The sequence below is a fragment of the Perognathus longimembris genome, chromosome 21 (assembly GCF_023159225.1).
Source record: "Perognathus longimembris pacificus isolate PPM17 chromosome 21, ASM2315922v1, whole genome shotgun sequence".
Classification (NCBI taxonomy): Eukaryota; Metazoa; Chordata; class Mammalia; order Rodentia; family Heteromyidae; genus Perognathus; species Perognathus longimembris.
In genome coordinates, this window is record NC_063181.1 from 13,763,482 (window position 1) to 13,787,531 (window position 24,050).

Below are 24,050 nucleotides of genomic sequence, written 5' to 3' on the forward strand. Positions count from 1 at the left end.
AAACTCACAATGTGCACTTCAATAGTGCCAAATAAAGATGTAGATTTTATTGTCTGATGAAAACAAAACATTGGTTTTTGAAGGGCAGAGATAAAACTAAAACCCAAATTTCTCAAGCAATTTAATCAATGAATACTCTAAAATGTCTTAGTTTATTTGAATGGAGAAAGGTCTAGGGATGCAATAATGAGATTAAAGGAAATAATCTTGAAGTTCATTCTTATAATTCAATTTCAACTCATAAAATCTAATCTTTTTGTTAGTCTTATTAAATGCCAGACAGATACATTTGAAACTTACTAATTAGAAAATAAGTATCTAAGTATATATGTAAGTTCTCAAAGTTTCATTATTATTCCAGTATATATATGTGTACATATATATATTTCATTTCTTGATGTCAAGAATTAAGACCTTACATGTTTATACTTCATTCTATACCTTGCTTCTCTGTTATTCTCTGAAGTTATTCTTTGGCAAAATGCCATTTGTATTTCTGACATCAGCAGAAATGGGAGTATGATGAAGGCTATTTAGAAACACTTAAGAGAAAAACCCTGAAGGTTTAATTGTAGTTGCTAAGATTTTTTTAAAAGTCCTGTCTGTTATTTTAATATATGTTCAATTCACATTTCTCTCACATAAGGAAGCTAGAACTAATTTATAAATGTACAAATAAACACACACAGGTGTATTGACCAAAGTATGGCATTTGCAAAGGAGAATTCAAATGGTATAATTCCTTAGCAAAACTCCCTCAAAATGAATACCAGGACATTGTACCTGCCAGGTCAGGAGAGGGTTCAAGAGGACAAGGGTGGGGCGATAAAGAGAAGAAGAGGAAATGTAGTTATAATATTCAATGTTTATCCTACAACATTAATAAAATTGATGAGAAGGGTGGGGTAGAGAGGGATGATAAAAATAATGAAAGATGTGTGGTGTTCTTACAACTACTTAAAATAATTTTAAAAATAAATTTAAAAAATAGCCTATCACTAAAGTAAGCTTTGCCTCCTCTGTATAAAACATAGATAAGAAAAAAATAAGGGGAACCTTTCCAAATGTATTCAAACATCGAATCAGGATAAAGAACACTCTACAATAAAATAACTGGTCATCTTAAAATGAAAATACATAACTCTCCTTAATATACTATCTAATCTTAGTATAATTTAATGACTATGTTGTTTCTCGTATATCTGATAAAAATGAATTAGAAAACTTGCAAGTAAAATTTAGATATGAAGCCATGCTAATTTGTATATCAAATATGAGGAACAGAAGAGATGATGAGCATTTTCTGTCCTGATTTCACATATTTGCAAATGTGTGATTTTATGTTATTCCTTGTTTGTATGTATTTTCAATGGATTAAACTCAAAAATAGATCACCAAATGAAGACACCTAATGAAGGAAAGAGAAATAGTAATTTCTGAACATTACCTGCTCATTGAGTATGAATATTCAAATTGGGTCTTCTTTGTTAAAATGTGAACTGTAGCCTTGGAATACATTTTCCTCATTAGAAATATTTTTATTCACCTGTTTGGAATTGACATATTAATTTAGTTTTTTGATAAAAAAAATTCCTATTCCTACTAAATATGTAGCACTGTATTTTATACTGGGGGATTTTATAAAAAAAAAGACAGAGATAGAACTTTGTCTTATTGTCTATTGAGTACTCAATATAGTATTAGGAATATGTAGATAATGTGGATGGACAGACATTTGGATATATGAATGACTAACAATGTATACCAGTATACTGTTTTGATTGAGAGTGATGGAATTATCTACCAGCAACAACAGAGCTTTGTATTCTCTGTCAGACTTGTCTTGCACAATCATTTGAAGCCTTTGGTGATATATTGGATAACCATATTTTCATTCATATCTTTCTTTGTTCTGCAATCTGGGTCAGCGATTAATAACACCTCAGGATTTGTGCTGGGTATTGGAATGAACCTATGTCATTATGGATAACAGAGTTCATGAAGAAAATCCACCAATGTTGAGTAAGTTATTAGAAGTGTGAATTGTTTTAAAAGGAAGTTTAGGTAACCTTGAGGAAAAACAAACCTTAAAAAAGACATGAAAGGCCGAGAATGTGGCTTAGTGGTAGAGTGCTTTCCTGGTGCACACAAAGCACTGGGTTCTATTTCTCAGTACCACATAAACAGAAAAAGCCAGAAATGGTACTGTGGCTTAGATGATAGAGTGCTAGCCTTGAGCAAAAGAAGCTCAGGAACAGTGCTCAGGCCCTGAGTTCAAGCCTCAGGACTGGAAGAAAAAAATGACATGAAAAAACTTAGAGTTAAGAGAAAGCCGGGGATATAGGTATGTGTTAAATGCTGATGATGAGAGCAGAATGTCCCATCAAACACCAAATATGAAGATCACAGAGCAGCAACTGCCAAAAGGGCAGTGTGGCTTTAGCATTGAGAGCAATGGTAATGTGGTACCAGAGCAGATTAAATAGGCAGCATCAGGCATGCAAAGCCCACCTAAGCTAATTCTCCCATCATAGATGCTCACTGAGTCCTCCAGGCCTGTCTTTTTTTTTTTTTTTTTTGATACTGTATTGTTATCTCCTAGTATATTATCAGGGAAATCACAGCAGTCCATACTAAAGTGATTGTCTTTTTTTGTTTTTCATGTTTATCACTTTCTCTAATGTGTCCGCTACCTGTCACAAAAAGAGTAAGAACCACTGTTAAAAGTCCAGATATGTTTTCCTCCAAGGTTTCATAAATGCATAGAATTTTACTTTAGAAAACTGACTTTTTCTCTCTCGTGTGCTGGTGAAGCTAATTTCTCACAAGACTGGAGCCAGGAAAGATGAGGTTGAAGCAGCAGAGCAAATCCTACTTTTGGAAGGACTGGCTAGCATGTTGCTTTTGGTCTGGTCCTATCCAGAAGCATCCATATCTTTGTTTTTTTCATTAATATAATATTCAGATCTAGTCAGACAACAATAATGTTATTAAACAAAAGACTTGCATCAGCTCGTCTGTATCCCTTGTGGGGGATAGCCACAGAGTATCATTAGTAATAGTAGCTTGTCGAGTCCACTTAGAGCAGTCTTCAATAATGAACACATTATCACTTTAGCATGATGTGTCTTCAGAGACTAGACAGTCATACTTTTTTGAATGGATTACTGATCTGTTTTCTTTCTCTTGATTCTCCAGCTTGGGTTTTTATTTGTTTGTTATGTTTTTGTCCTTGGCTAAAACACTAAGCACTCTGATGCTGGCAGCTCAATTAACAGATTTTTTTTTTTTTTGGTTGCCTTTTAGAGATGCATGTGGACTACGCATTAGCCAAGGAGCTGTCCTCTATTGTCAGTATGTGGTTTGTAGAGTAAGTGTAAGAGGAGAACAAAGATCACTTTGGCTTTTGTCAAACTCTGGGGTTGGCAATCTTGACCTCTGAGGGAATAAGACAGGAGAATTATCTTTGATATCACATAAGTAAGCATATGCCCATAATACTTTTCACTCCTCAGATCTGAAATATGAACATCTTGGTTGCCTTCTTTGAGTGATATCATAAACTAATAATTTCTTACAATGACTTTGCAAAGTACTGAAGTTTCAGCATGTCACTATGTGACCAGATGTTCCAATGACCATTATAAAAGTAAATATCAAATGGGTTTTAAAACAAAACCTTAGCTATAAGATAAAATTTATGGATGTGAGGAAAAAACAAACAGGTATCATAAAATAAATAAATAAAATCTGGCTGAGCCCTGCTGGCTCATGCCTATAATCCTATCTAATTTGAAAGCTGAGATCTGATACATACATACATACATACATACATACATACATAATTCATTGATTATCTGCATCAGTGATGATCTACACTCCATTTTTAATGGAATATTTGGCAGAACTTTACTTTTGTTCAAATGTGACCTGGATTATACTTTTAATTTTAAAGATAAAATATAACACAAACCAGAATAATACAAATATATTTTGTATTTATATACATACCTTTCAATATTGTACTTTGAAAATTACATCATAATTATTATTTTTTTAACCAATACAACCATCCTATTTAGCTAGTTCTGACTTTTTCTTCTTAATAGATTTTGAAAATTAAGATATTTACAAAAATAGAATGATAATACTAATAAAAATGAAAACTACCTATCATGTTTATCAAAGCTTTCTTACCATTATCTTAGTTTTTGGGAATTCTAAAACTGAAATATATTTCAATGAATAAACTTGAAAAGTACATTTTAAATACCTATAAAAGTTTCCCTGAACAATAAATATTTGAGAAAAGTTACTAGTTAAGAGATCTGAGCATAACTTTATTTGAAAGCACCCAGTGACCTGCTAAAAGGTTATGCCAAGGACTCCACTTATTAAAAGAATGCAAACAAAATTTTGGCATTTTTAGGCCCAAAAGGCTTTTTATTATTTAGATATATTCCTTTTGTAATTTCTTAATTATTGTTCATCAATTTATCTGCATATGTATTTCATTTTCATCAATCTTGTATTCCTTTGTATGAATTACTTTTTTTCCGTAGCCAGATGTTTTCTACCTGTTCTTTATTGGTATATATTTTTGTAAATATACACATCACAAAAATAGTCAATGGTTACTTACATTTGTATTCTGTGACATTGGAATTTTAATACAGTAAAGAGTAACAGGATATCAGATTTTCTTTTCTCAGGTAGAAAAATGAAGTGTGCCTAGAAACTACTCTTTTGTCTTGTAGTGTTCATTAACTTTATTTAGAAATTTAGTAAGAGTTATAACATGTTGTTCTCAAATTAAATATATTTTTATTTATCAACAACTTATCACTAATATGGTATGAAGATTAAATCAAATTTACTTATTTTAAGTTAAATCTAAATCTCTCAGTACTAGTTAACAATTGATTTCCCCCTCACTTCTTTTCTTTTTTTTTTTTTTTTTTGGCCAGTCCTGGGCCTTGGACTCAGGGCCTGAGCACTGTGTCCCTGGCTTCTTCCCGCTCAAGGCTAGCACTCTGCCACTTGAGCCACAGCGCCGCTTCTGGCCGTTTTCTGTATATGTGGTGCTGGGGAATCGAACCTAGGGCCTCGGGTATCCGAGGCAGGCACTCTTGCCACTAGGCTATATCCCCAGCCCCCCCCCCCCTCTTGTCAAATTGTCAAAGACTAGTAATTTGTATCAAAATTTCATTCTGATTAGACATACATCCTATTAGGAATAAACATTTTGTTCTTACAATAATATATGACATTATTTTCTCTCCTACAATGAACTGTTAACAGCTTAATACAACTCCCACTTATTTAATTGCAGGTCAGAAATTAGCATAACTAGATTTTTTCCACCCAGGTATTTCAAAACTCAAGCAAATGTCTTTGCTATGATTTCTTACTCTTCCTCCAGATTCATTATTGTTAGATTGTTTCCAGTTCTTACAGGCTTCCTGCATTCCTTGGGACACTGCCCCATCTGTCTTCATGCTAACCACTCATCAAATCCTTTCCATGCTTCAAATCCCTCTTGTGGTCAAAATCTCCTTGTTTTTCACTCCAAATCCATGTTTAAAAGGTCAAGTGTTTGGAAGTGGTGCTGTGGCTCAAGTGGTAGAGCTCTAGCCTTGAGCTGAATTGCTCAGGGACAGCACCCAGGCTGTCCTATAACTGACCAGAAAAAAAAACCGGGGGGGTGGGGTCAAATGATTAAATCCATTTGGATAGCATTAGCATTCCTGGGCTCAAAGTCACCTGGTTTGCAACCTAAGTGACACTGCAACATTCCTTCCAGCTTCTAAATTACATCAGGTATGAGTGGGATGAGATTACCTCAAGTGTATGTTTCCATACTGTGATTCCCAGAATACTTCACAGCAGTCCTGGCTCAAACATACTGAAAAAGAGAGACAAAACCACACACACACACACACACACACACACACACACACACACACGAGGAAGAAGGAGGGGAATAAAAGGAGAAGAAATTGATGAAAGATTTTCCTTCTTATTTATATTTATAAAACATCTAGGAGATAAAATCAATATGAGTATCTGATTTTTCCACTGAAACTAAGCTTAATAAATACAAACATTAGATCTAAGGATAGCACTGAAACTAAACCTAATAAATATAAACATTATACCTAAGGATAGCAAACATTCTAACACCTGTTGTCAAATTACCGTTCTTAAAATTTCAGCATTTTAACTTACATGAGTAATATATAATCACTCTATAAATGAATACTTGTACATTTTAACTTTTACCTTTAAAATTTTTCTCAGTGACTAGATACAAAACATTATTGTCTTCTTGTCTTAAATGTTATCTCTGATAAATAAAGGTTGAAAGTTTTATATTCATTAGAAATTTTTGCATTTTCTGAGCAACTTTTGTTTTTAACTACTGTTTTTCCACTATGTATATTTTTACGTCTTAATAATACCTCAAATTTCATGTGTTAATGTTATTTATTTATTTTGATGAACTTTTTTCAAATTTCTTGCTTTCTGTTTACCTTTGCTTCTAGTGTATAATTTTTCCATATATAAAAACTATTATTTCCTTTGGCTTAAGTCTCTATATTTGGTAGACTCAACATTAATAAATGTCTTTGTTAACGGCAACTTCTTTGTACAACTATTTAAAGATAATAAAAATAAAATTTAAAACATAGAAAATTCTCTATTTTCTTTTATTTTTAAGTTCTTTCTATGTGCACTTATTTCACATTTTACATGTCATGGGTAACACTGAAAATCACTGAGAAATCCTATTGAAACTCAGAATTGATTTTAAATGTGGTTAAGTTCAGCAAGTAAGGCATTACCTCTTATTTATTCAAAATATCTTAAGAAAATGATATCTGCAGTGTTTACGCAACTGAGCAATGTTGAGGAAAAAATAATGTGGTACTTTTGATATGGGCAGTTGAAGGATTCAACTTCAAGTTGATAGTTTCAAGCCGAGGAATTCAATAGATATGAGGGAGGATTTATTACATTCGCATCTAACAACTGCCTGCATTCTTCTTGGCTTATCTCTTCCATTACTAAAATGCATTTCCCAGCTTATCACTTACTCTTACATGGAAGGCAGTTGAACAATAAAAATAAAGAGAAACATTCAATGATTTTTTTTTGGTTGGTTAAGCAGCAGAGAAGATGCACACCTATTTTCAAACTATGCCAAAACTCACTTTAACAAATACCAGAATGGATAGTTCCAAAATCTTTCAGATGTCTTTTGATTGAGTTTGGTTTTACACTTATTCTTGGAGTAGATTTAAAGAGCAAAATATGCACCTGATCATTTCTAAAAATGTATATAAAGCAGACCTTTTTCATTTCATAAAGAATTTTTAGGGGGCTGGGGATATGGCCTAGTGGCAAGAGTGCCTGCCTCGGATACACGAGGCCCTGGGTTCGATTCCCCAGCACCACATATACAGAAAATGGCCAGAAGCAGCGCTGTGGCTCAAGTGGCAGAGTGCTAGCCTTGAGCGGGAAGAAGCCAGGGACAGTGCTCAGGCCCTGAGTCCAAGGCCCAGGACTGGCCAAAAAAAAAAAAAAAAAAAGAATTTTTAGGAAAGTCTCATAGTCCCCTTCTTCTCTCTTCTGTCCCCTGTATTTGCCAATGTTTCATCAGGTAGAGAATTATTGTGACTGCCTTTATAATAAAATAATAAATTCGGTTTATCTGGTAAAAGCAGATGATAAAGCTAGATTCAGTAATTAGCAGATAAAATGGAGCTCTACATATGCATATGTATGACTTTATCAGGTAATACCAGGTACTGAATTTTTATCCCTGAAGCCACAATGGATTTGTATAATAAATTTATGACATCCTAGTCTCCACAACACAGGATGCGTCTAGCATTCTCAGATGGCTAAATCTTACTTCTCGCTCTCTCTCTCTCTCACTTATGAGGTTATGATGGATATTTAAATTTATTTGTGTCCATATAAATTGATGTATACATTTGAATTACTTTCTGAATGCAAACTCCAACTATTTGGGATAGCTTTCCTACATGGGAAAAAAGAAGAATAAGGCTCCTCTAGCTGCATAAAATTGAATTGTTTCTGTCTGTCAAAGGATCATTTATGTCTGGAGGTTAACAAATATGCAAATTAAAAATAACCAAATGGATAAAAGAGGTACTTCTACATAAATAAGGGATGCCAGTAGTAACCTTGAGGCGTAGCATTTTAAATAGTGCATGCATTTTTTTTTCCTTCACAAGGATCAGCAGTGTTAGAATTGGTTCAACTCTTATATAACACCTGCTCAGGTTTCTTTATATTTTCACAGGTCAGGATACCTTTTCTCCTTTCAAAAGAAGTATTTTTATTTTTTAAGTACAAGCACTTCTACCTTAAAACACTTTACTGTGAAATGTACTCTGTGAGACTTGGCTATTCTTAGGAATCAGCGGGGAGCTGAGAAACATTGGGACAAGATATTTTCACAGTGTCAAACCATTGCCAGTCCATCTGGGTGAAGGTCAAGGTACCTGGTGCTGAAACAAGGTGATTTCTTCCTTCGGCCTTTCAAGTTGTGACTTCCATCCCTGGCTTTTGGCTAACGACCTCATCCCCATCTGCACTGAGAAGCCCCCTAGGCCCTGTCACTTCTAACCCAACACCCACACTCTGCCCAGCCCCATTAAGACACAACTCAGCCCTACAACTTCTTACAACTCTTACACACTCAGCCCTACAACCTCTTACAACAACCTCTACAACCCCTTACAACAGCCAATGTGAGTTCTGGACTATGGGAGCCACTAGAAGTCTGTCTCACCCTAGTTCCACTGACGCCCAACCCAAGCCACAGTGGAAACCCCAAGCCCAATTGTTTTTCTCTTCACTTTCAGCCATTTATTAGACCTTCTCCATTCTGCTCAGAAATCTTGAAATAGAGTAATACAACATCAATTTCATACCTTCTTGTGATGATATATCATCAGAACACTATACTGTCTGTTTTCCTTTGTCCACTTTTTCCTATCATCTTTCCCTTGATTCCCTGTCTGCACTTTTAAACTGTGGTTGGCTTAGCGCAAAAATTTCTTGCATTAGTCATCATTTCTGTTCACCTTCATTGATTCATTGTTCTGTTCAAGCATATATACCAAGCACTTACGTCACTGATTGTCAGATGTCAGCCTCCTCTAATATTCAAAATCATAGACTGAACCAAGAGCTTCATATCTGCTTATTACCTGACCCCTCTTTGGCCAAGATCCTCACAGACATCTTAAAGATAACACTTTCTGAACTAAAGTCTGAACTAAGTCCAAACTAAACTTTGATTCCCTCAAACATTCTCCTCCTGCCAGTAAGATAGGGTGGACCTGATCAGCCAATGCTATTTGCACTCCTGGGAATGAGACATCACAGGGAAACCCATTCTAATGAATGGATACTGTACTAATATACAGATAATATGTGCACATTGAAATGCTTTTCTTACAGTCTTCACCTCTAGGAATAACCAATCCACCTATTGGCTGTTCAGATAAAAACAAAATGCAAAACAAATGCAAAATGTTTCTCACTGTATTCTTTCTCCTAGGCTCCCACTTCAAGTTATTAAGTACATTTTACAAACTCTACTTTCAAATATGGGCATAATCTAAATTTTATAAACCTGGAAACCTTTTCAATTTAGATGAATCACTCCAAGGGGGAAAAATCATGATTCTGAAAATAAAATTAGACACAAATGTGAATGCTGATTTGCCACAGAGGTGGGAAAATAACAAAATTGTCATAGTTAACAAATACAACATATTAGAAAATAAAGACAAAAGAATGATTTTGACAAACTATCAGGTGATGGAATGATACGCTTTGCAGATCTTTTCCTTCAAATAATTCTTGCTTCGAGACTGTAGTAGGGAGACTACTTGAGCCTAGATGTTTTTGACCAGCCTTGGTCACATAGTAAGACCCTGTCTTAAAAGAAAGGGTAGTAATAAAAAAAAAAAAAAGATAAGCAATAGGGTAATTCATGCATACACATACCTATTGCAGTGTTTTCTACCAATTCGGTCCTGAAAAAAAAATAAAATGATATGTTCCTTTTCTATGCTTTTAAGAATTCTAGAATACAGAATGTAATGTCCTATACCACTAGAGCCCAAAGTAGAATTTTTTCATGCAGGAGAGAGAACTTTATTCAGGGAAACTGGTGGCCTGCTGCTGAATCCAAGGCATGTGTGGCAGGCCCCAAAGTAGAAATGTATAAGCGTTTTATTTAGTCAAACAGGAAAAACCCAAGGTCAACTTCCTATAGTGCAGGTGGTGTTTGTTTTCTGGTGTGTATGTCAGTTCTGGGGATTGAATTCAAGACCACATACTCTTTGGCTTTTTTACTCAGGCTGACCCTCTATGTCTTTAACTATACCTTCACTTCTGATTTTTTGCTAGTTAATTGGAGATGAGTCTGGTTTTGCCTGCTCAGGCTGGCCTAAAACCAGGATCCTACATCTCAGCCTCCTAAGTAGCTAAAATTACAGGTTTGAGACACTGGTGCCTGCCTGCATGTGGAGATGATTTTAACTTGTCTATTTGTTAAGTTTTCTAGAGGGCTTATAGGAAAAATTGATAGGTAATGTATTCATAACTTCTGCAGTTTGCTTATTTAATTTGGAGGAATGCAAAAATCAATTGTAGTTCTGATTCCATTCCTAGTTATGTTTGAAGCTGGATGCTGTTGTGCATAACTGTAATCCCACCCCCTGACACTGAGACATGGAAGATTGAAGTTCAAAGCCAGCTCAGGGAGCTGAGACTTAGCAAAAAGATGGGTTCGAAATGTTGTTAAAAGTGGTAGAGCACCAGCCAAGTGAGAATGTGTGGCTGAGTTTCAGCCATAATACTGGTATTAAAAAAAAAGCAAAAGAAGAAATAATAAATTTGATAGGCATTGGAAAAAATCTTAGCTTTTCATTGAGAAAATTGTAACTGTTTATTGGTAGAATGGACCTAATTCTGAGAAACCCTGTTATCTGTCTTACTGTTTACGATAAAATAAAAATTAAAGTATATATGGAAAAAAATTCTGCTTTCAAACTCATTAATAAACTTCTCCTATGATGATTTTAGTATTAGAATATTTTGCTTGCTTTTCTGGTACCAATGCTTAAACTTAGGCCCTCCCAATATTTGGCTTATATACTGAGCTGACACCTCTGGACCCTAGCCCACAATTTCTTGAAGTCTCAGAGACTTTTCTTTCTAGACAGTAGCTTCAAATCTCGATTCTCATATCTAGGCAACCTGAGTCGCTAGGTTTACAGACACAAGCTTTCATTATCTTTTTTTTTTTTTTTTTTTTTGCCAGTCCTGGGCCTTGGACTCAGGGCCTGATCACCATCCCTGGCTTCTTCCCGCTCAAGGCTAACACTCTGCCACCTGAGCCACAGCGCCCCTTCTGGCCATTTTCCATATATGTGGTGCTGGGGAATCGAACCCAGAGCTTTATGTGTAGGAGGCAAGCACTCTTGCCACTAGGCCATATTCCCAGCCCCTCATTATCTTTTAAAAGAGAATAACAAGATAAATCACTCTTTCCCATAACCTGAACCTGGAACCTGGAAGTTCAACATTATTTTAACTTGGAAATAAAAATTTGGAAATTTATGTTTCCCAACCTAATTTGCCTGACATGATGTGAGTATTAAGTTCATTGGATTACTTACCCACTGGAATAATTCCTGATGGAACTATCTTCATAAAATTTCTTTCATATGACATCTTAATTTCAGACACTTGACTTTTCATGTAGACATACATTCATATACTTTTCAGATAGGTGACATTTATTATCCCACTTGTCAATTATGCCTGTATTTTAATGGTACATTATGAATTTTATCCTATTTTCATTCATGGAAATGTTTGATGTAGACACATATAGCAGGCGACTTCTAACTCTGTTGTCCTAAATCTTTTTCAGTAATGCTATAATTTTCTGCCCCCCCCCCCCATAAATTGTTGTAAATTCTTATGTGATCTTATCAAGGGATTGTATTTATGGTGTTTATTTTATTATATTCTCATCAAGTGCTTCTCTGACAGAAGAGGGCATTTTTTTGGATTCTACATTAATTAGAATGGAATTCTCCACTTTAAAATGTATATAACTCATTTGACTGGCTATCAAATTAGGTCACCTCAACCAGCTCTTTGCACAGCTTCTTCTCTGCTCTTCTTTTTTTTTTTTTTTTTTTGTCCTTATCATCCTACTCTTTATCACTGCACAGCAAAAAAAATGATCTCATAAAAACTGAAGTTGGATCCTGTTACTTCTCTATATTATATCATATTATGGTTTACAGTCTCACTCAGCATAAAAAGCAAAGTCAATACTCCTGAGATCTCAGAAGAACTAATTGACCATGGTTATCTCTGTGTACTTACCCCTCTTCTATCAACAGCCTTCCTTCACTGGGAACATGAGCTTTGCCTTTCCCCCACTGGACATGGTTCTGGCCACTGTGTCTCCATGGGGATGGGTGGTCCCTTGATGTCCTTTCTCTTATTTCTTACTTGTCTGCTTCTCCTGCCACTTCTTCACCCATGCCATTGTATTAACTTTTATAACCAAATCACCATTTCTCTTAGCATTCCCTGTTTTATCTACCCTTTTTAATACAACATATGTCTACATACATATGCAACACATATGTAGTCACCTACTTAACATACTTTCCTACCTAGCATTTGCTTTATAGCTTTGTACCACTATTTTTTTGTTTTCTCATGCGATATTAAAATCCACGAGGACTATAATTTTTGCTTTAGTTTCTTTGACATTTCCATCATGGATTAATGAAAAACAAAAAAGATGAAATTTAAACCCTAAGTCTATGTAATGAAAAATTGGTTGTATAATATTTCTATAACTTAAAATATATTCAGAATAACAAGGCAGTAGGTAGAATTGTTTTTGTCCAATGAATGATATAGCAATACATTTGTTTTATATGAAGGCTGAAAGAATATACTAGATGCAGATTTTCCAAAGAGCTCTATGTTGGTTAATAAAAATCAAGGTAAAACTACAATGATGATACTTTAGATGTAACCTCCATTTTTTCTCCATTACATCCTTATTGGCACTTCATGTAATGTGTTTATTTCTTCTTGTAGGTACTCAAAAACCCTATTCATCCATCAAGCGCTGATTTCAAGTCTATATTTTCACAACAGATCTTCCCTACCACCCTTATAGGTTATATTTACACTATTTTAATTAGAAAAATACTCTTTGGTCATTCCTGACCTGTCATATACATTGTCCTTTAATCTTAAAAGAGATAAAACAAAATGAGCAGTTAATGGTAACTATGTCTCCCTGACAAGAAACTATCACTTGGGAATATATTTCTGTAAGTTAAATCAATCAAATTCCTAAAAATGTTACACTTGCAAATGGTTTTTAGTTCAGAAAAGGCAGATGATTGGTAATAATTCTTGATAATTAAAATCATCAAAGAATTAATCATTATATTAATAATAATCAAGATAATGTTATTAATATATCTTTATACATGTCTTTCTATAGTCTTAGAATCCTCCACCGAACTGATTAAAAGGCGACCTTGCTATCACCATTAATATAAGCACTTCTTGTGTGTGGGAAGACAGGTAATGTTTCAAAATACTGTCATAGTTTAAATTTATTTTATTGGAGGTAATAATTTCTATACTTTCCACTTATCATCCACCTCTTTAATATACAACTAGTCTCAATAAATGCTTGAGTATAAATTAATTTTTTTAATTTAAGCAATATATAAATGGAAGTTATCTTCAAAATATCACTCTTCATCTTTGCCCCACCAAAAATCCCAGCAGTCTAAAATCCTTAGGTTGCATTTTCTTTCACTGTTTCTCCCCACCCTCTTACTATTGTAGTACTTAGGACTGGTATGAAGGACACTGACAAGCCATTATAGGGTTCTGATAGATCTTTGTCTTTTGCATTTTGTATCCCGTTTTTTCAGTTTTGTTACGTAGTTGATACATGGATATAATAAAAATAGTTGATATACTAATAATTGATACAGCATGACTGAAGATCAGTGATAGTACATATTATAGCCCATACAAGATTCTCTCATTCTTATCTTCCCTTAGTTTGATTTTGTAGATAAACCTATCTATCTTTATCATCAATCCTTATGGTAATCTCTTTGGTACACTCCTTAGGGAAGATTCATAGGAACAAAAGTTTCTGAGCTCTTTAATGTGTCTAACATTTCACCTCCTGTTCTTTGTACTTGAAAGCCATTTTCTCTCCTGAGTATAGAGACTTTAGATTACACTTTCTTTAAGTTTCATAAGAGTGCTACTTTTCTTCTGCTCACATAGGACTTCTGTTGAAAAGTGTTATGATCATTATATTTTAAACTTTATTATAAATATTTTTTCTCCAGATGTCAAAAGACAATTCCTTTTTCTTTAAGGTTCAACAACTCTTTTTAGCACGTTTAGATTTTGGTCTTCCTACATTAACACATAGTATGTTAAAGCTTTTAACCTGTAACTTAAAATCAGTTGATTTTGGAAGAATTAGAAAATGTCTTACTTTTAATTATATGTTTAACATTTAGAACCTTTTCCTCCCATTAATTTTCTTCTTCAGGATTTATATTTTATGTGTGTTCTGTTTTATTTTTTTCTCATTTAATATGCATATTTTTCCTGTTTTCTTTTCATCTTATTTAATTTTTTGACAGTACTGAAGTTTGAACTCACTGCCTTGCATTTGCTAGGCAGGTACACTATCTCTGAACCATGCCTCCAGCTCTGCTTCTTGCCAATTCCAGCTTAGGCACAACCCTAGACCACTATCTACCTATTTTAGGTATCCCCGAGTTGCTGGAATGATGGGCAAAAGAACTTGTGACCATCCCCCTCTGTTGAGGCAACTCTACCTGGCCTGTCCTGGAAGCATGATCCTCCCAGTTCCAAGCTTTTCTTGTAGGTTAAGGTAACCAATGTTCACCATTACACCTAGTTCAGGGCTAAATAGCTTTCTTGAGAACTTTCCTGACCATATAAGCCTCAAATTGTGGTTTTCCCATTCTCAGCCTCCTAGTAGGTAAGATGTGAGCCACCAGCCCCCAGACTTTTTTTCCTTTTTCTTTTTCTTGGAGACCAAGTATTGCATTTCTGTAGCCCTGACTGGCCTTGAACTTACTATCTTGCCTCAGTCTCCCTGCATTGAAATTCTAGGCATGAATCAACATGCTTAACAATGTTGAGCTATAGTATTTGATACTTTTTGTCAAAATCCCTGCCTGTTTTGATATTTTGACTGTCATTTTAAACTTCTATTTCTCCTAAATAAATGAATATTTTATAAAAGTTTTCATTTATGTGATTTAATAATTTAAACATTTTACAATTACATTCACAATTATGAACAGCTGAGCATAAAATTATAATTGTAATTTTTAAAATGTGTGCAGCACTATGAAAGTTGAGTAACAGAAACCAAATAATGAGAAGAAAAGAATCTTAAGACAGAAACTGTAACCCCTCTGTACATCACTTTGACAATAAGTAATTATTTTAAAAAAAAGAATCTTAAGACAATGTATATTGAAAGGGAGTTGTGTGTAGGTATATTGGGTTTTGCTCTCCAACTGTTACTGTAGGAGAATGAGCATTTCTTTTTCATTCTGATTCACACACACACACACACACACACACACACACACACACACACATTTTAGTCTTTCAACTTTTCTGTATTGTATTTCTCCATGGCTCTGAATTAGGAGGAAGAAATAATTATTTATTTTCACCATAATAACAGTACTAATGAACTTTTTAATGTGTAGGAAGATGAGTGATAGGTGACCATACGAAAAAAAAGTTGAATTAATTTTAGGGCTGAAAAACAAGTAAACAAAAGGAAATTGCCCGGAAATCTAAACTTCAAATATATTTAAATATTTTCAAGGAAGAGATATATCTGTTTCTGCGTTACTTCCAAATTTGCTGTCTGGTAGTAAATGTGGATGAGAAACATTTTATGAATACCAAGTTGTTAAATTTCAATATTGTCTTACTGCAAACATACAAGTTAGAAGGCTTTATTGTGTTCAATTCTATTGTGGAAGCTACCAATTACATCGAAGATATAAACATGACGTCTTAAAATCAGTCTTACTCACCATTGCTTCTGTTGTCCAATATAAAACAAACTTCTTACCACAGTACATCAATGATGTTCCCATCTTTCCAAATGTGGAAAGCATCTCCCTTAGATAACGATTCATAGAGATTTGCAATTGGGAGAATGTTAGGGATTACCAGGTCCAAATCCTTCATTTTACTTACTAATGAGCACCTGAAATCAAGACAAGGAAGTTGATGTTTTCAAAGTCCAACACCGTGAGGGGCTAGAATGTCTACATCTGTTACTTCATTCCATGTCTGTCATTGCTAAATAAGTCAGACTGTTCTCCTTTTGCCTGATTGCATTACACACTCATTTGTTACCAAAATATGTTTAAATGACACCAACAAAAATTACTTGATCTAAATTTCAGATTCTGGGAATATATATGTATTACTTTTAAAACATGTAGTTCAGTGCTAACTCTTCTGCTCAGAAATCACTGAACAATAAGTACATATTTGTCATCAGTCATGTCCTTCTTTCAAAGTCTGAAATGACTGGCCACTGAACTTACCTTTATTAGTACAAGCACAGACAGCAGAATGCTGAGTTCTATTATTTTCATTTTTAGTGACAGATTCATATGGCATTTTTAACAAGTATTATCAGGGGATAATGATGACAATGGCAAAAATGTTGTAGAAAACAAAAGGAGAGTGCTGGATGCAAGGGAAGTTATGAATAGAAGAATTTTAAATGTTGGGGCAAAGAAATGGTAGAGAGATACATGGGCTCATGTTTTTTTTATAATTCAGACCACATTGAAAAGGTACAACGACTATAAAAACTAAAGTTAAAGTATCAATATTATCTTTTGCATTATTTTCCTTAAGAACACAATGAAATGGTTTACTATTTCTAATCCATAAAACCTTCTGAGTATGTTATCCGGCTACATACGGTGTAGGAGACTTTAGATAACAGTAAAATAAAGATCCTGAAGTAGGTAGTATATCCTGGATTGTCCAAGTGGGTCCAATGTAATTGTAGGGATTTTTTTGTTTAATAAAAGGGGGACAAAAATGTTAGTACCAAATAATAAATTGGCTACACTATTTTGGAATCGGTCATTAAAACTGATAACTTTTGCTCCAAGAGGTCACTGGGGCATTTGACGTGGGTAGAATGGACAGAAAGCTAGAATGTCACTGTCTCTGAATAAAGAGGAACAGGAGAATAAAGTGATGAAGATTACCAACATTTAGCAACTAGATCAAACAATGAAATGGATTCTCTTCTAGATCTTCTGGAAAGGAATCTGGCTACAGAGACACCATGATCTCAATCCAATGAAATTTACGACTACAAGTTAGATACCTGATACTTCTAAAACTATGAAAGGACACACTTGTATTGTTCAAAGCATTAAATTTTTGGTAATTTGCTACTTTATCAAGTTAAAACTAACACACTTATACTTTTGAATCACATTTGATATTGTAGAATCTTTTACTCTAACAGAGAAATGACTTTGCAGAATTTGCATAGAATATAAATGAACCAAGGGGATGCATATCTTACAGTAAATGTTGACAGTGTTGCCTAATCCCAGGACCAGACATTTACTAAAGTCATATTTGTTGACATAATGAGGACTGTGTTCATGAAGGAATTGAGATGTCCCAGAGGAAGTGATAGAAGCAAACTTTTTGCACTGTCAGGACTCTCCAGCTTTGTCTCATGACGCTGAGAACTCAATGCCTAAAATATTTGATCTCTCTTCCATTTATAAAAAGGCACACAATGAAAATGATTTCTGCAAAGAATCACAAGATTGAAATGGCTAACAATTGTGAAAAATAAGACAAAGGAAAATTCCAGACCCACCTTTCCTCATCCAGGAACTACTGTCTTCAGACAAATGTAAAATCTGCTACTGATAGTCTCTTTACTTTCAAAAATAGGGGAACAAAGTAAATGAATCCATCATCTCCAAGACTAGTGGATATATAAATTATGTTCTCTCTCTTTAATAGATTCCTTTGTCCTTCTTACTGTCCTGTGAGAGGTTACTTGAAAATACTATGAAGCCTTCTTGACTGCAGCAATATTTAGAATTTGCCTCCAAATTCTGAGGACAAGTATCTGTGGCATCTTCGGGTGACATCTAAAATTACAGGAAACTTACACTTTACAAAATTTCTACCAAAGAGAGTAATGAGTACAGTACACTCATGTCTCATTGAATAGCATTAAAATATGACTGAGAAAAGGGAGTTTTGCTACAGGGAAAATTGCTATAGTGATATGCAGAAACTATCCCAATGCACTAAATACATTTGGTGTTGGCATGCTCTCCCAGAAGACTTTAAAAATGAAGGATAATGAAGAAAAGAGTTAAAATAAAGTACAGTAAGTGCATATGAAGACACACCAAACTGAACCTGCTTTGTGTAACTAATTGAAGCAAACAAAAAATAGGGGAAAATAAAGAAATGAAATGGAAATAAAAATAGTAATTTTAAAATTAAAGAGCATAAAAATTAATCTGGATTTGGAAGAGTTTAGATAAAATGAGTGTAAACAAATTTATATTAATAAATATATATGTTTAGGTATGTTATAATCATAAGAATGTATGCTTTTAAAGGCATGCACATACATAGTCCTGTGTGCGTCCATGCACATGCATACACACACATATACTAGTGGTAGTTGCCTAATTCTTTTAACCACAGAAAATGTTCATCATTTATATGCACATACTTCACTATAAAAATGTATCTTTAAAACATACAAGATAGGGCTGGGGATATGGCCTAGTGGCAAGAGTGCCTGCCTCATATACATGAGGCCCTGGGTTCGATTCCCCAGCACCACATATACAGAAAATGGCCAGAAGTGGCGCTGTGGCTCAAGTGGCAGAGTGCTAGCCTTGAGCAAAAAAGAAGCCAGGGACAGTGCTCAGGCCCTGAGTCCAAGCCCCAGGACTGGCCAAAAAAAAAAACAAAAAACAAAAAACAAAAACAAAAAAAACATACAAGATAGACTGTATGTGTATTTTTTGTATGTCTATTTTATGGAATATATATTATAAATGCAATATTTTACTATGAGGGATAGATTCATAGTTACACAATGTTGGCAATATCTGTGATCAGGTAAATATGTCCAGCCAAGCAAAGAATAACCAGGCGTTTGATAGACTGATATCTGCTGTATTCTATGATTTCAATTTTATGAGTAAGAACATAGTGCTTTGTTCCCCATCTTTCTGACTCCTATGCTATTCATCTATTTTGTTGTTAGGGAGTGCATTTAGAGTTATCAATTACCTTTCTAAACTGTAGCATGTGATCCATTGTCTACCTACACTGAGAAGCAGAAGATAAATGTAATTTGAATCCTGAACCCAAAAGGTGAAGATTTGACCTTGAGCTGGTGGTACCAGTGGCTTACCTCTGTAAACCTAGCTACTCAAGAGGTAGAGATCTGAGGATTGTGGTTCGAGGCCAACCTGGGCAGAAAAGTCCATGAAACTCTTATCTCCAATTAATCACTAAAAAGCCAGAAGTGGTACTTGAGTGCCACTGAGAATGCTAACCTTAAAGAGAAAAAAAATCTAAGAGATATCACTCAGGTTCTGAGTTCAAACCCTGGTTCTTTTGGAAAGGACAAAGGTGCTGTGATGGTGGAGTTATTAGATGGAAACAGCAGCTAAGAGAGGGCATAGCAGGTCTTTGACTTTGTGAACCAGTAAGAGGGCCACTGGGGCTAAGTTCAGTCACAAAACAGCTTGGCCAGTGGTAAAGTGAGGAAGAAACCCCGAACGAATATTATAGATGATACTGTTAGCACACTTACAGTGGCATGCCTACTTCAAAGGCAATGCCTCAAAAATGGAGCATCATTTCAGAACAATTTTGACAGCGTTGAGTGTGTTTTCAACCAGGTCATCCAATTTCCAGATGAGTTTAAGACTTCTAGAGGATACTCTAGGAACCCTAAACATTAATGTTACATTCAGGAAGGCAATGACAGGAAAACAAAAAGACTTCCCATGATCCTGAAAAATGTACAAGTGAAATGGAGCAAATCAGAGATTTTTATAGTTCTGAGATTATTCATGAGGTTTCCTAAAAATCCATCTTGTTTTTCTCATCCTTAAAACTCATTTCACTTAGTGAACCTTTCTGAAAGTGATTTTCCAATATTGAAGTGGAATTACACTTTAAACGATTCAATATTCTCAAGTGCACCGCCGAGAGGTGCACATATGCATATACGTATCCACCTTGTGTGGTATTTAATTACCCTAGAAAAGAGATACATAGTGCCCGAGCCTATTCCTCTTGGTTATAGCTTACATTTAAAAAAAATTAACAAAACTGCTGCCTAACTACTTTGGATGGTTTCCAGACAACTCCTTGGCTGACTATTTGAGGGCTGCGAGTTAAATGCTGAGCTGTGAATGCAGTGAGTGGTAAATTGAGTTGATATTACCAGATGGGGTTAGGCAGTGGAAGTGGTGCTGTTCTCATCTTCTCTATGAAATCACATAATTGAATTGATTCATTCACCGCTTATGTGGAGAGCTTCAAGTGTCTTTCCTGCCCCCTGTGAGATGGAAATAAGCAGTTATTATGGCTAACCTGTTTCTTAAGGCAAGCTTTAATGAATTCATGGCCTTATTCATTGTTTATGCCCCCGCAACCCCTCCATACATGCTATTTCCCAGACATACTACTCTGTATGTCTCCTACATGTTAGCATGCCACAGCCTTTCTAATTTGTTCATAAACCACATCATGATTCGTTTCTTTCAATTGTCTGAAGCTTGACCAAGATTTCACACTTTTTTTTGCAAGCAAAGTTGACTTAAGTTATGTTTAGATGTACTGAAACATCATTGCGATTCATTAATATAAAATGACCATTGAGTAGACACAACCCTAAAAGGATACAAATGCATACTCAGATAGAAAAACAATTGCATTCTGCTGTCAGGAGTCTTACCTCCTTTTTACCATGCCAAATCGAGTATGATGACATAATGAGATGACAACCCATAGACATTAGGAAGCTTTGTTTTTAACATAATGGACCCTTAATTAGCAAATAGGATGCCTTCATGGGTAAAATTCAATTATATGAGTAGGACAGCTCTTCTGTACCTTTGTCCTTACCAAAATTGAATTGATGTTTATCTTAAAAAAAAAAAACAGGAATGTGTTGTATACTTTACTTACACATGTAACCTTCCTTTTCATAGTTATTTTTCAATGTGTATTATTTTGTGTGAGCTCACTTTGAAACGAGTCCAAGTCTCTTCAAGGCTGTTAATATTCAAGACAATGTCAACATTTATGGTGAATTTGGCCTTAGTGACCAAGAAAATGTGTCGATACACCAATGCATATTCAGAATAGAAATATGTATTCTTCATGAGTATACATTAGCTGTGAAACATGGTTTCTTTATGACATTTCCATACTTGTATAAATGTACCCCCGGTCCACCTCATCCACTCTCCCTTACTCCTTTCCTCCTTCTTAAAAGAATTCCAGAAAGTCTCATTGTTCTATTTTTATACATGCAAACCATCTGCTTTGACCCTAGTCATTGTCACTCCCCTCGGTAGCCCAACCCTCTCCCACAAAGATCCACTTCTGTTTGCATCATTTTTTAGTGGTCATTAAATATTACACCAAGGATTTTCACCATGGTATTTCAGACATGCAAATGTTGTGTTTTGCTAAGAATAACCTTCTCTATTGTTTCCTCTTTCCCCAACCCCAGAGACCCCTATTGAGCCACAGCTTTCTCTGAGACTCTACTATCTTCAGGTATAGTTGCTATGTGTTTTAAATTATTCACCTCCCACCTCCTTTTGTCCTTTTTCTCTGAAACAGCCCTATGATTACAAATGTGTCCTGTGTGTGTATGTATGTATGTATGTATGTATGTATGTATGTATTTACATTAATATGCATGTCTCCTTTTAGGTCTAGCTTTCAAAGATGAGCATGTGCATACAATATTAGGCTTTATGAGTTTATCTTATCTCTCCTAAGATTAATGGCATGCCTATACAGTGCACATATAATATGTCTGTGTTTACTTGTATATGACAACTATATACTATAGCTTGTAATCATGTTTCTATATATAATTATCTGCCCATAATTCATAGGCAAGCAATATTTGTTGAAAATCAATTGCAATGGGTTTTGTTTAAAAGTCAATTTGAATGAAAGCCATAAGAATTACTCTTCTCTATATTTTTCCCAGTTATAAACAAAAAGAAATATCACAGCTCCTACAAGAGATCCTTGTTTTGGTGTCAGTGTGCATTGTGAGAGTGCACTCAGCTCAGCAGTTACAGCCGCATTTTGTAGAAACTGTCTCCCTGTCACACAGAATTCACCATACCCTACACTTGCCTTTTCCCTTTTCAGTAAGTCTATCACCTTCATTCCTCATGTGGCTGACAAGCCTCAGTGTCTTCCCACATGGTTTGTAATATTTTACTCTACTGGATCACAGTCGACACTATTATTTTCCTTGAAAATAAAGAAAGGAACAGGGTGGAGAAGGGAGGGTATGGAGTTGTAATGCATTCTCAGAGTGGGTTGCTACTTTGTATAACCATAGCACATCATTAAAGCAGAGATCTTTTTCTACATTGAATTCTATAAGGTAAAACACTGGCTGATCAGACTTTCCTTCTAAATTAGAAAAGAATTAAAAAAGTAAAAGTACCTTCGTCCTTTGTCACAGTATATGTTTCCTTTGTAAAATTACACATCAAATCAGTCTAACATACAAACTATATAACTTCAATAAAAACAAAGGAAACATGGATCATTCTTTGAAAGGCTTTGCATTCATTCTGTATGCCATGAACATAATTTGGTTTTACTTCATTTTCAGTAGGTGCCCCTTTACATACAACACAGACTAAAATATTTACCAAGAACTAGGGGTTATCATCAATTTAAAACCCAAATCTTTCTTAATTAAATTCTTTGGGAGCTACACCCCCAAATATTTTGCAAAGTAAGGTTGATTTTTAAGTGAGCAAAGGCAATACTCTAGCTTTAATAATAATTTAAGATTTAGTCCACTATCATCTCAAGAGATAGATGCTGTATAAGAATCAGATGGAGAAGCCCTAATTCATCCATGCTAAGGTATACAGTGAAAAAGTTACTTTGGTCAAATGGGTTGACTGTAAAGCATAAAACACCCATATTTTCATTTCATTTATAATGATCAATGATGTCTATCTAAAAATACTTCTGTGATTTATACAGTATATTATGTCTAGTGGTCCTTCATACATAATAAATATGCTTATTCAAGTTGAATATATATGTGTATGTAGATATATAGACACATTTTATGGTGGTGTAGGTACTGGGTTTTGAACTCAGGGCATCATTCTTATGAGGCAGCGGTTCTGTCTCTTGAGCCATAATTCTAGTCCTGTTTTTGCTTTGTGGTTATTTTCCAGATGGAGTCTCAGACTGTAAGCTTCTTAACTAGCCATATACACAGCTGGAATCACAGGGATGTGTTATGGTGGGCTCAGACATGTTAGGCATTTTTTTAATGTTATCTGTAAGTAGTTGTACAAAGATATTTCAATTCAACATGTCAGTTTGTGAGTACAAGGCTTCATCCATTCATCCCTCCTAGTCCTACCTATTCCCTCAAGTTACCTGAATAGTATGTCATCCATCCTTCTTCTCTCCATTGGTCTGTCCCATCACCTGACCTTATCGCCCCCAAGCTTCCCGGTATTCTTTTTGTTAAGGTGTAAGTTAATTTCTCATAGAAGTTATACTGTTGGAATCTTCCCTCATGTATACTATACTTT